Raw genomic sequence first — 10086 nt, forward strand, 5'->3', positions numbered from 1 at the left:
AGCAGACAAAATAATGTGCAAGATCAGTAAGATTTTGCCTAACACAGCTTATGCAATTGATTATGTTAAAATGTTAATCATGTGGCCTAGGGTGGTGTAGCGATCTAAGCCACTGTCTCCAGAACACATATGCCGCTGTAGCATGGGTTCCAATCCACCCACTGCTATTTCAGCACACATTACTCTATCCAATAAATAGGAAATATGCTATCGCCCTATTGGACACATCCTCTTCTAAACTATTAGGGTTTGAATCAGTGATGCCGTAAAGACATGCAGAAAACACATACAGTACACACACACATTATACGCAATAACTATAATCCAAGCTTTAGTGTCTGGCAGACAGTGCTCAACAGTGCCTAGCAACCCTCAATGTGTTAATATATGCTTACACGGAAGTGCTCTTTATGTATTTGGGGGTAGATCAGCTTTAATATTGCAGATAGATTGTGGCTTCCATCTGTGCAATTGTCTGCATCATTACCAATCTCCCATATACAGTTGAAGTCGGAAGTTTACATACACCTTAGCCAAGTACATTTAACCTCAGTTTTTCACAATTCCTGACATTTAATACTAGTAAAAATTCCCTGTCTTGGGTAAGTTAGGATCACCATTTTATTTTAAGACTGTGAAATGTCAGAATAATAGCAGAGAGAATTATTTATTTCAGCGTTTATTTCTTTCATCACATTCCCAGTGGGTCAGAAGTTTACATACACTCAATTAGTATTTGGTAGCATTGCCCTTACATTGTTTAACTTGGGTCAAACGTTTTGGGTAGCCTTCCACAAGCTTCCCACTATAAGTTGGGTGAATTTTGGCCCATTCCTCCTGACAGAGCTGGTGTACCTGAGTCAGGTTTGTAGGCCTCCTTGCTCGCACACACTTTTTCAGTTCTGCCAACACATTTTCTATAGGATTGAGGTCAGGGCTTTGTGATGGCCACTCCAATACCTTGACTTCGTTGTCCTTTAGCCATTTTGCCACAACTTTGGAAGTATGCTTGGGGTCATTGTCCATTTGGAAGACCCATTTGCGACCAAGCTTTAACTTCCTGACAGATGCCTTGAGATTTTGCTTCAATATATCCACATAATTTTCCTGCCTCATGATGCCATCTATTTTGTGAAGTGCACCAGTCCCTCCTGCAGCAAAGCACCCCCACAACATGATGCTGCCACCCCCGTGCTTCACTGTTGGGATGGTGTTCTTCGGGCTTGCAAGCCTCCCCCGTTTTCCTCCAAACATAACAATGGTCATTATGGCCAAACAGTTCTATTTCTGTTTCATCAGACCAGAGGACATTTCTCCAAAAAGTACGATCTTTGTCCCCATGTGCAGTTGCAAACTGTAGTCTGGCTTTTTATGGCGTTTTTGGAGCAGTGGCTTCTTCCTTGCTGAACGACCTTTCAGGTTATGTCGATATTGGACTAATTTTACTGTGCATATATATACATTTGTACCTGTTTCCTCCAGCATCTTCACAAGGTCCTTTGCTGTTGTTCTGGGATTGATTTGCACTTTTCACACCAAAGTACGTTTATCTCTAGGAGACAGAACGCTTCTCCTTCCTGAGCGGTATGACGGCTGCGTGGTCCCATGGTGTTTATACTTGTGTACTATTGTTTGTACAGATGAACATGGTACCTTCAGGCGTTTGGAAATTGCTCCCAATGATGAACCAGACTTGTGGAAGTCTACAATTTCTTTTCTGAGGTCTTGGCTGATTTCTTTTGATTTTCCCATGATGTCGAGCAAAGAGGCACTGAGTTTGAAGGTAGGCCTTGAAATACATCCACAGGTACACCTCCAATTGACTCAAATGAAGTCAATTAGTCTATCAGAAGCTTCTAAAGCCATTACATAATTTTCGGGAATTTTCCAAGCTGTTTAAAGGCTCAGTCAACTTAGCATATGTAAACTTCTGACCCACTGGAATTGAGATACAGTGAGTTATAAGTGAAATAATCTGTCTGTAAACAATTGTTGTAAAAATTACTCTTGTCATGAACAAAGTAGATGTCCTGACCAACTTGCCAAAACTATAGTTTGTTAACAAGAAGTTGGTGGAGTGGTTGAAAAATACGTTTTATTGACTCCAACGTAAGTGTATGTAAACTTCCGACTTCAACTGTATATATATATATATATATATATATATATATATATATATATATATATATATATATATATATATATATATTTTTTTTTTTAAATATATTTTCCTTCATTATTTTCCCCTAACCCTACCACCCATCCCCTAATTGGTGTAAACTAAGGGACAACAACACTTAGGCTTCTACTTCCAGCTTATACATACTACAGTGCATTCGGAAAGTATTCAGATCCCTTGACTTTTTCCAAATTTTGTTAAGTTACAGCCTCATTCTAAAATGTACTAAATGTTTTTTTACCTCATCAATTTGCACATAATACCCCACAAACAGGTTTAAAAAACTGAAATATTACATCTACATAAGTATTCAGACCCTTTACTCAGTACTTTGTTGAAGCACCTTTGACAGCGATTACAACTTCGAGTCTTCTTGGGTATGACGCTACAAGCTTGGCACACCTGTATTTGGGGAGTTTCTCCCATTCTTCTCCGCAGATCCTCTCAAGCTCTGTCAGGTTGGAAGGGAAGCGTTGCTGCACAGCTATTTTCAGGTCTCTCCAGAGATGTTCAAACGGGTTCAAGTCTGGGCTCCGGCTAGGCCACTCAAGGACATTCAGAGACTTCTTCCAAAGCCACTCCTGCATTGTCTTGGCTGTGTGCTTAGGGTCGTTGTCCTGTTGGAAGGTGAACCTGCCCAGTCTGGAGCAGATTTTCATCAAGGATCTCTAGGGTCTTTGCTCTGTTCATCTTTGCCTTGATCCTGACTAGTCTCCCAGTCCCTGGTTCTGAAAAACATCCCCACAGCATGATGCTGCCACCACCATGGTTCCAGGTGTCCTCCAGACGTGACCCTTGGCATTCAGGCCAACGAGTTCAACCTTGGTTTCATCAGACCAGAGAATCTTGTTTCTCATGGTCTGAGAGTCTTTAGGTGCCTTTTGGAAAACTCCAAGCGGACTCTCATGTGCCTTTTACTGAGGAGTCGCTTCCGTCTGGCCCCTCTACCATACAGGCCTGATTGATGGAGTGCTGCAGAGATTGTTGTCCTTCCGGAAGGTTCTCCCATCTCCACAGAGGAACTCTAGAGCTCTGTCAGAGTGACCATCGGGTACTAGGTCACCTCCCTGACCAAGGCCCTTCTACACCGATTGCTCAGTTTTGCTGGGAGGCCAGGTCTAGGAAAAGTCTTGGTGTTTCCAAACTTCTTCCATTTAAGAATGATGTAGTCCACTGTGTTTTTGGGGACCTTTAATGCTGCAGACATTTTTTGGTACCCTTCCCCAGATCTGTACTTCGACACAATCTTGTTTCGGAGCTCTACGGACAATTCCTTCGACCTCATGCCTTGGTTTTTGCTCTGACATGCACTGTCAACTGTGGGACCTTATATAGAAAGGTGTGCCTTTCCAAATCATGTCCAATTAATTGAGTTTACCACAGGTGGACTCCAATCAAGTTGTAGAAACATCTCCAGGATGATCAATGGAAACAGGATGCACCTGAGCTCAATTTCGAGTATCATAGCAAAGGGTCTGAATACTTATGTAAATTAAGGTATTTCAGGTTTACATTTTTAATAAATGTGCAATTTTTTTAAACAGTTTTTGCTTTGTCATTTATATCAGGTATCAAGGTAATACCCAGATGCAGACTGTCGAAGTAACAATGTTTATTGTAGCAACGGGGCAGGCAAAGACAGGTCAAGGCAGGCAGGGGTCGATAATCCAGAGTAAGAGCAAAGATACAGGACGGCCGGCAAGCTCAGGGTAGGCAGAGGTCGGTAGTTCAGAGGGGAGCAGAGGTACCGATCGGCATGCAGGCTCAGGGACAGGCAGAGTGGTCAGGCAGGCAGGCACAAAACGCTGGTTGACTCGAACAGGTATAAATACACAAGGGATAATGGGGAAGATGGGCGACACCTGGAGGGGGGTGGAGACATTCACAAAGACAGGTGAGACAGATCAGGGTGTGACAATTATGGGGTATTGTGTGTAGTTTGCTGAGGAAAATGTTTTTTTTTTTTTAATCCATTTTAGAATAAGGCTGTAATGTAACAAAATGTGGAAAAAGTCAAGGGTTCTGAATACTTTCAGAGGGCACTGTATATGCATTTTACGTAAACATTATATTTTACAATAGTTGTCTTTTTTGTTTTTAGTCCCATTTTCAGCTCTGCTCAACCCCTCCCTATCTCTGAACATCATCCAGTTTTGAATTCAATTTGACATATATTTTTCAACTGTGCTGTGATTTTTCACAAATGTTCTGAACCTTTCTATTCTCATAGATTTTACATATTGTAAATGAAAGGTTTTTTTTGCTACGAGTTTTGGCATAATATTATTGCTCAAGTGACTTTTTAAAATCAACCAGCAGCGCTATTTGCAGAATTTGCTGCAGGTAAATGTTGCAATTCTTCAGCCATTCTGGAACCTGGGACCAAAAACAGGTTACATGGACAGTACCAAAACAAATGATCTAATGATTCTGTCTATTCGTAGAAAAATATGTAGAGCTGGGATGGTCGTATCCCTACAACACCAAATCCTTCCAGGATTGTTCTACATTGTAGAATAATAGTATAGACATCAAAACTATGCAATAACACATATGGAATCATGTAGTAACCAAAAAAGTGTTAAACAAATCAAAATATATTTTATATTTGAGATTCTTCAAAGTAGCCATCCTTAATGAAACCTTAATGAAAGCTTTGCACACTCTTGGCATTCTCTCAACCAGCTTCATGAGGTAGTCACCTGGAATGCATTTCAATTGTTAAAAGTTAATTTGTGGAATTTCTTTCCGTATTAATGCGTTTGAGCCAATCAGTTGTGTTGTGACAAGGTAGGTGTGGTATACAGAAGATAGCCCTATTTGGTAAAACACCAAGTCCATATTATTGCCAGAACAGCTCAAATAAGAAAAGATAAACGAAAGTCCATCATTACTTTAAGACATGAAAGTCAGTCAATCCGGAAAATGTCAATAACTTAGAAAGTTTCTTCAAATGCAGTCACAAAAAACACTAAGCACTATTATGAAACTGGCTATCATGAGGACCACCACAGGAAAGGAAGACCCAGAGTTACTTCTGCTGCAGAGGATAAGTTCATTAGAGTTACCAGCCTCAGAAATTGCAGCCCAAATAAATGCTTTACAGAGTTCAGGTAACAAACACATTTCAACATCAACTATTCAGAGGAGACTGCGTGAATCAGACCTTCATGATCAAATTACTGCAAAGAAACCACTACTAAGGACACCAATAAGAGGAAGAGACTTGCTTGGGCCAAGAAACACGAGCAATGGACATTAGATGGGGTGGAAATCTGTCCTTTGGTCTAATGAGTCCAAATTTGATTAGTTCCTCCATGAAGCATGGAGGAGGAGGTGTGATGGTGCTTTGTTGGTGACACTGTCGTGATTTATTTAGAATTAAAGGCACCCTTAACCAGCATGGCTACCACAGCATTCTGCAGAGATACGCCATCCCATCTGTTTTGCGCTTAGTGGGACTATCATTTGTTTTTCAACAGGACAATGACCCAACACATCTCCAGGCTGTTTAAGGGCTATTTGACCAAGAAGGAAAGTAATGGAGTGCTGCATCAGATGACCTGGCCTTCACAATCACCTGAAGTGCTTAGCATATGTGGGAACTCCTTCAAGACTGTTGGAAAAGCATTCCAGGTGAAGCTGGTTGAGAGAATGCCAAGAGTATGCAACGCTTTCATCAAGGCAAAGGTTAGCTACTTTGAAGAATCTAACATCTACAATATATTTTGGTTTGTTTAACACTTTTTTGTTACTACATGATTCCATGTGTGTTGTTTCATAGTTTTGATGTCTTCACTATTATTCTACAATGTGCAAATAATACAAATAAAGAAAACTTTTTGTAAGATTTTTCTATAGTAAATAGAAAAACTACGTTTTGAATCCAGTGTCGTTTTGTGTATCAGTTCATAAACCATGTGCCATGGAATCGGTACATCGGAAATCTCTTCCCAATTTATTTGCCATCTATATTGCACAGCTGTCAATGTTTTGGTATTAAATCAAACTGGTACTCCAAAGTGCTTTTTCATGACCACTTTCAGATTAAGCCAGCATGAGATCTGTGCCCTTTTGTTTGCTCATCAATATAGGTCACATCTGCTATGTCTTTGTACATTACAATGCAGAGAGACATCTCAATGAATCCACACATTTTAGAAGTGGGTGAATAGTTCAAGTGCAGTTGGTCTACAGTCTCAACTTGTGCAACATCTCAGCATAATTAATAGTTGCTTCCTCAATCATATGAAGTGAGCAAACATGATAGCTAACATTATATTAAAACTGGTAAGGTTCACATGAATATTGCTTGCAGGCCAATACTAATTAAACCTCTGCTATCCCACAAATAGTATTTGATCACACAGCACATAACAAAATAAATGTAAGAGTTTGCCTCCCACTAAAAATCAACCAACCAGTGAGGCTAGTCTCCCTTGTGTAGCCTAATACAATGTATTTACATTTCATATGTATGGGAATTGAATGTCAGCAATGTGTTTGACTGTGGAGTTGACAGCAGAGGAAAAGCCCATAACAGGAGTTGCATTCCTCTCGGCCTCATCTCAGCCACTGACCTTCCTGTCTAAGCCTCTGGACTGGTGGTCTTCCGAGGCTATTTATATAAGATGATCGCCTCCTGATCCTCTTGAAAAAAGATATGATCACATGCTTTAAGATTAAAATGTAATTAGTTGTCTGCCAGTCAAAAAGAATCAACTGGGATTTTTAACGAGGTGGAAAAAGGACAACTGGGTTATTTATTTGACCACATACATTCACAATTCACATTTCTGTGGTTCAAAAGCACCAGATTTACTATGAACTTTATTGTAACCTGGCAGCATGATTTAATTTGGAGCTGTTCTTCAACAATGTGCGTTATAAAGTGTTTACTCTTTATGTTTTGCTCAGTTTACTTAAATCTTGTTAAATAATCGCCTCCTTATAACGCATAATCTCTTTTAATTTATGAAGAAATTGGTTTAAGGTACAGTACGTTTTGCACTTCACACATTGCTTTTGCACCATGACATGGCTTTGTCACTGTTGTGGTTCACCATGTTGTTGCAACAATTACAAAAATACCTCTAGCTCCGGGTCAGAATGTTTGTTTCTCTATTTATTTATTTATGTATTTGTAAAAAGTCACTACATCTTAAGACATGACGCACAACAAATGCTACTAAAAGATACATCTGGGTCTAAGCAGGTCAACTATGCAGTGTTTGACATGAGTTTAGGACCTGTTGCATTTTTGCAACCGGGGGTCTCACAGGGTTGCTTAATTCATCCAGTTCACAGAAACTCTCCTCCTGAACTTGAAAATGTGTGGACTGTTACTCGAACTCTTGAATAGATCATGCATTGATGTCAATGGGAGATTGGTGCAAAAATATTTTCACTCTCTATACAATCTACACAATTGCAACAGGACTAACTCTATATCAGATATACTCAGTGTTTGTTCACTGTTAGCTCATAAACTCCCTACTTTCTAAGAATTTGGCACAGTTCGATTGAGTCTCTGCAGGCCCACAGTTCCCTCCATCTGATCAGAAGCCAAGGCACTGGCAATAGCCACTGAGAGGGCTTGGCAACCACTAAGCACTTGGGGGCCGATTCTGACCCGAGTTAAGAGTGTGTAAATTCCCTTTTTATGCACTTTTCTCTCTATGCGTATTCTGACCTTGAACTTAAGCATGAGAATAACGTGCTATTCACCCACTATTCGTTCGGGGTGGAGACCTAAGAAATTAAGGTTTGGCGGAGTGAGATATGCCATATTCTGACATTGAATATCTCATAATTCCACCCTTTACATGCGAGGAAACTATGAATAAGGTTGAACGAACCTGACGTTTTCAAGTGGAAAAAGCATCTACTTTATATGTTGCCAATAGAAATAACAGCATTCTCCATGTACTGTAATTTATAAATTGATAAGAGCTATTGATTAGACCTAAATAAATTAGTAATCCATTTGGAGAAGGGGATTGTAAATATACATAGCAATTGTTTTAGCTGATTTTTCCATATGATCCCTGGAGACAAATTCCATTCCATTCTGTTTACCTTTCTTTCCTCTCTCATGTCTGTATAGTTGTTCCTGAGGGTCACTAGCATTATCATATTAGGCTAACATTGTGCAATAATTTGGGAATGCCTATTTGAATCATTGTGGAACTCAGACCACACGTAGCAGGTTAAACCTGGAGCGTGGCGAACAGTTCACGACGACTGGACTGGTGTCAAGAGTTCCATGATTAGTGAGGATTAGGATATATTTATAGGACTATTCTTCAACTCTTATTGTACACAGTATACAGTATTTTGTGTGTAAAGGCTTTCCAAACCAGCATTTTTTAAATGATTCATACATACTTTCCTAACCCTAAAATTTGCCTAAATGATTTACAAAATCGGAGATTTTTAAATGTATTTACAAGTTGGTGTTGAAACAGAGACTAATATATATTTAGATGGCGTTCTTTCATTGATCCCTATAGTCTGAACCCGTTTTCTCGATGAAGAGTCTGTTGACAAAATTCTAATTAAAGGTACACTGTATTTATAGGGATGGCTTAAGATAAATGTACTGAAAACCCTATTAAATTAAAACTCCACAAGAAGATATGTTGGCCAGCAATTGGGAGGGTTTTCAGCAGCTTAATTAAATGTATTCAGGGCGCGCAAGGGAACCACGCCTGCAAAGCACGTTACGCACCTGCATAAGGTAAGTCTAAATACCATCTACTTAGAAGTGCATAGGAAGGCCCTCATAGGGAAGGCGTACATTTCTTAAGTTGGAATCGGGCCCTTGGCGCCTCAGTCCCACTAAGCCATCTGCAACTGCTATGTGGTTAAGGCATGGACATAGGCCACAAGTGTGTGCAGGCAAATGGCTGTGACATCCAAAGAACAACCAATATTAAATAGTGTGGTATCTTTGCAAATATTCTAGAATGATTTGCAGTCCCTACTTTAAACAAAGTACACCTTACACTCTCAGAAATAAAGGTTTAGATTTGTTCTTAAAGGTGTACAACCGCTAGTCACTAGGGGGGTACCCTGTAAGGTCATCCTTTGTACCCCAGTTCATACCTCAATTAGTACCTTTCTTACATAAAGTCCACAGGTACAAAAGCATGCTTTTAGAAAAGGTATAATTTGCCTTTATAGTGAACCACCTCAGTGACAAAGCCATTTGTTTCTAATACAGTAATTGACAACATCTTACCTCTGCCATACACCACTTAAACTGGTACCACTCTTCCAATCATGGGTGGCCAAAAAAGATCTAACAGAAAGCCACACCTCCAATTTAATTTCCTTTTGTACCTTGCCTTTTGGAGTGAATTGTAGGGTTACCACCCAGGACTATATTTGTTAAAGACAGAGACATGGTTGTTGAATTCGTTCATTTTCTGTCCTGTGGTCTTCACCAAGTGAGTTCCTGAGCATATGTTATAACAATACATTACATATCCCATCAGGCCTTATTTGAGACCTACTGTTAACCTAATACAGTAGCCTGAAACGGATGGTTTACAGGCCACATCAGGCCTGCAAGTGGGGTTGCAAAATTATTTCCCCAAATTCCCAGATTTTCAAGAAATCCTGTTTGAAAGATTTCCTGCTTATTCCCTCCCGTTTCTAGGAATGTTCTAACCGGGAATTCTGGAAAACCTGGGATTTTTTGGTTTTGTTGTAAAGGTTAACAATGAGGTAAGGTATGGCAGATGTTTATGCAAAGAGGGCTTTATAGACAATAAGAGTGCAATGCATTGATCTATGAGACTTCAAAGAGGGCCAGTCTACTTTCTGACACAAAAGGAAATTATGTGTACTGAACCTATCGCTCGTAATAAAGCGCAATGCGCTATGATAAATTACGTCCAATG

The sequence above is a fragment of the Salmo salar genome, chromosome 11 (assembly GCF_965601325.2).
Source record: "Salmo salar chromosome 11, fSalSal1, whole genome shotgun sequence".
NCBI classification, from domain to species: Eukaryota; Metazoa; Chordata; class Actinopteri; order Salmoniformes; family Salmonidae; genus Salmo; species Salmo salar.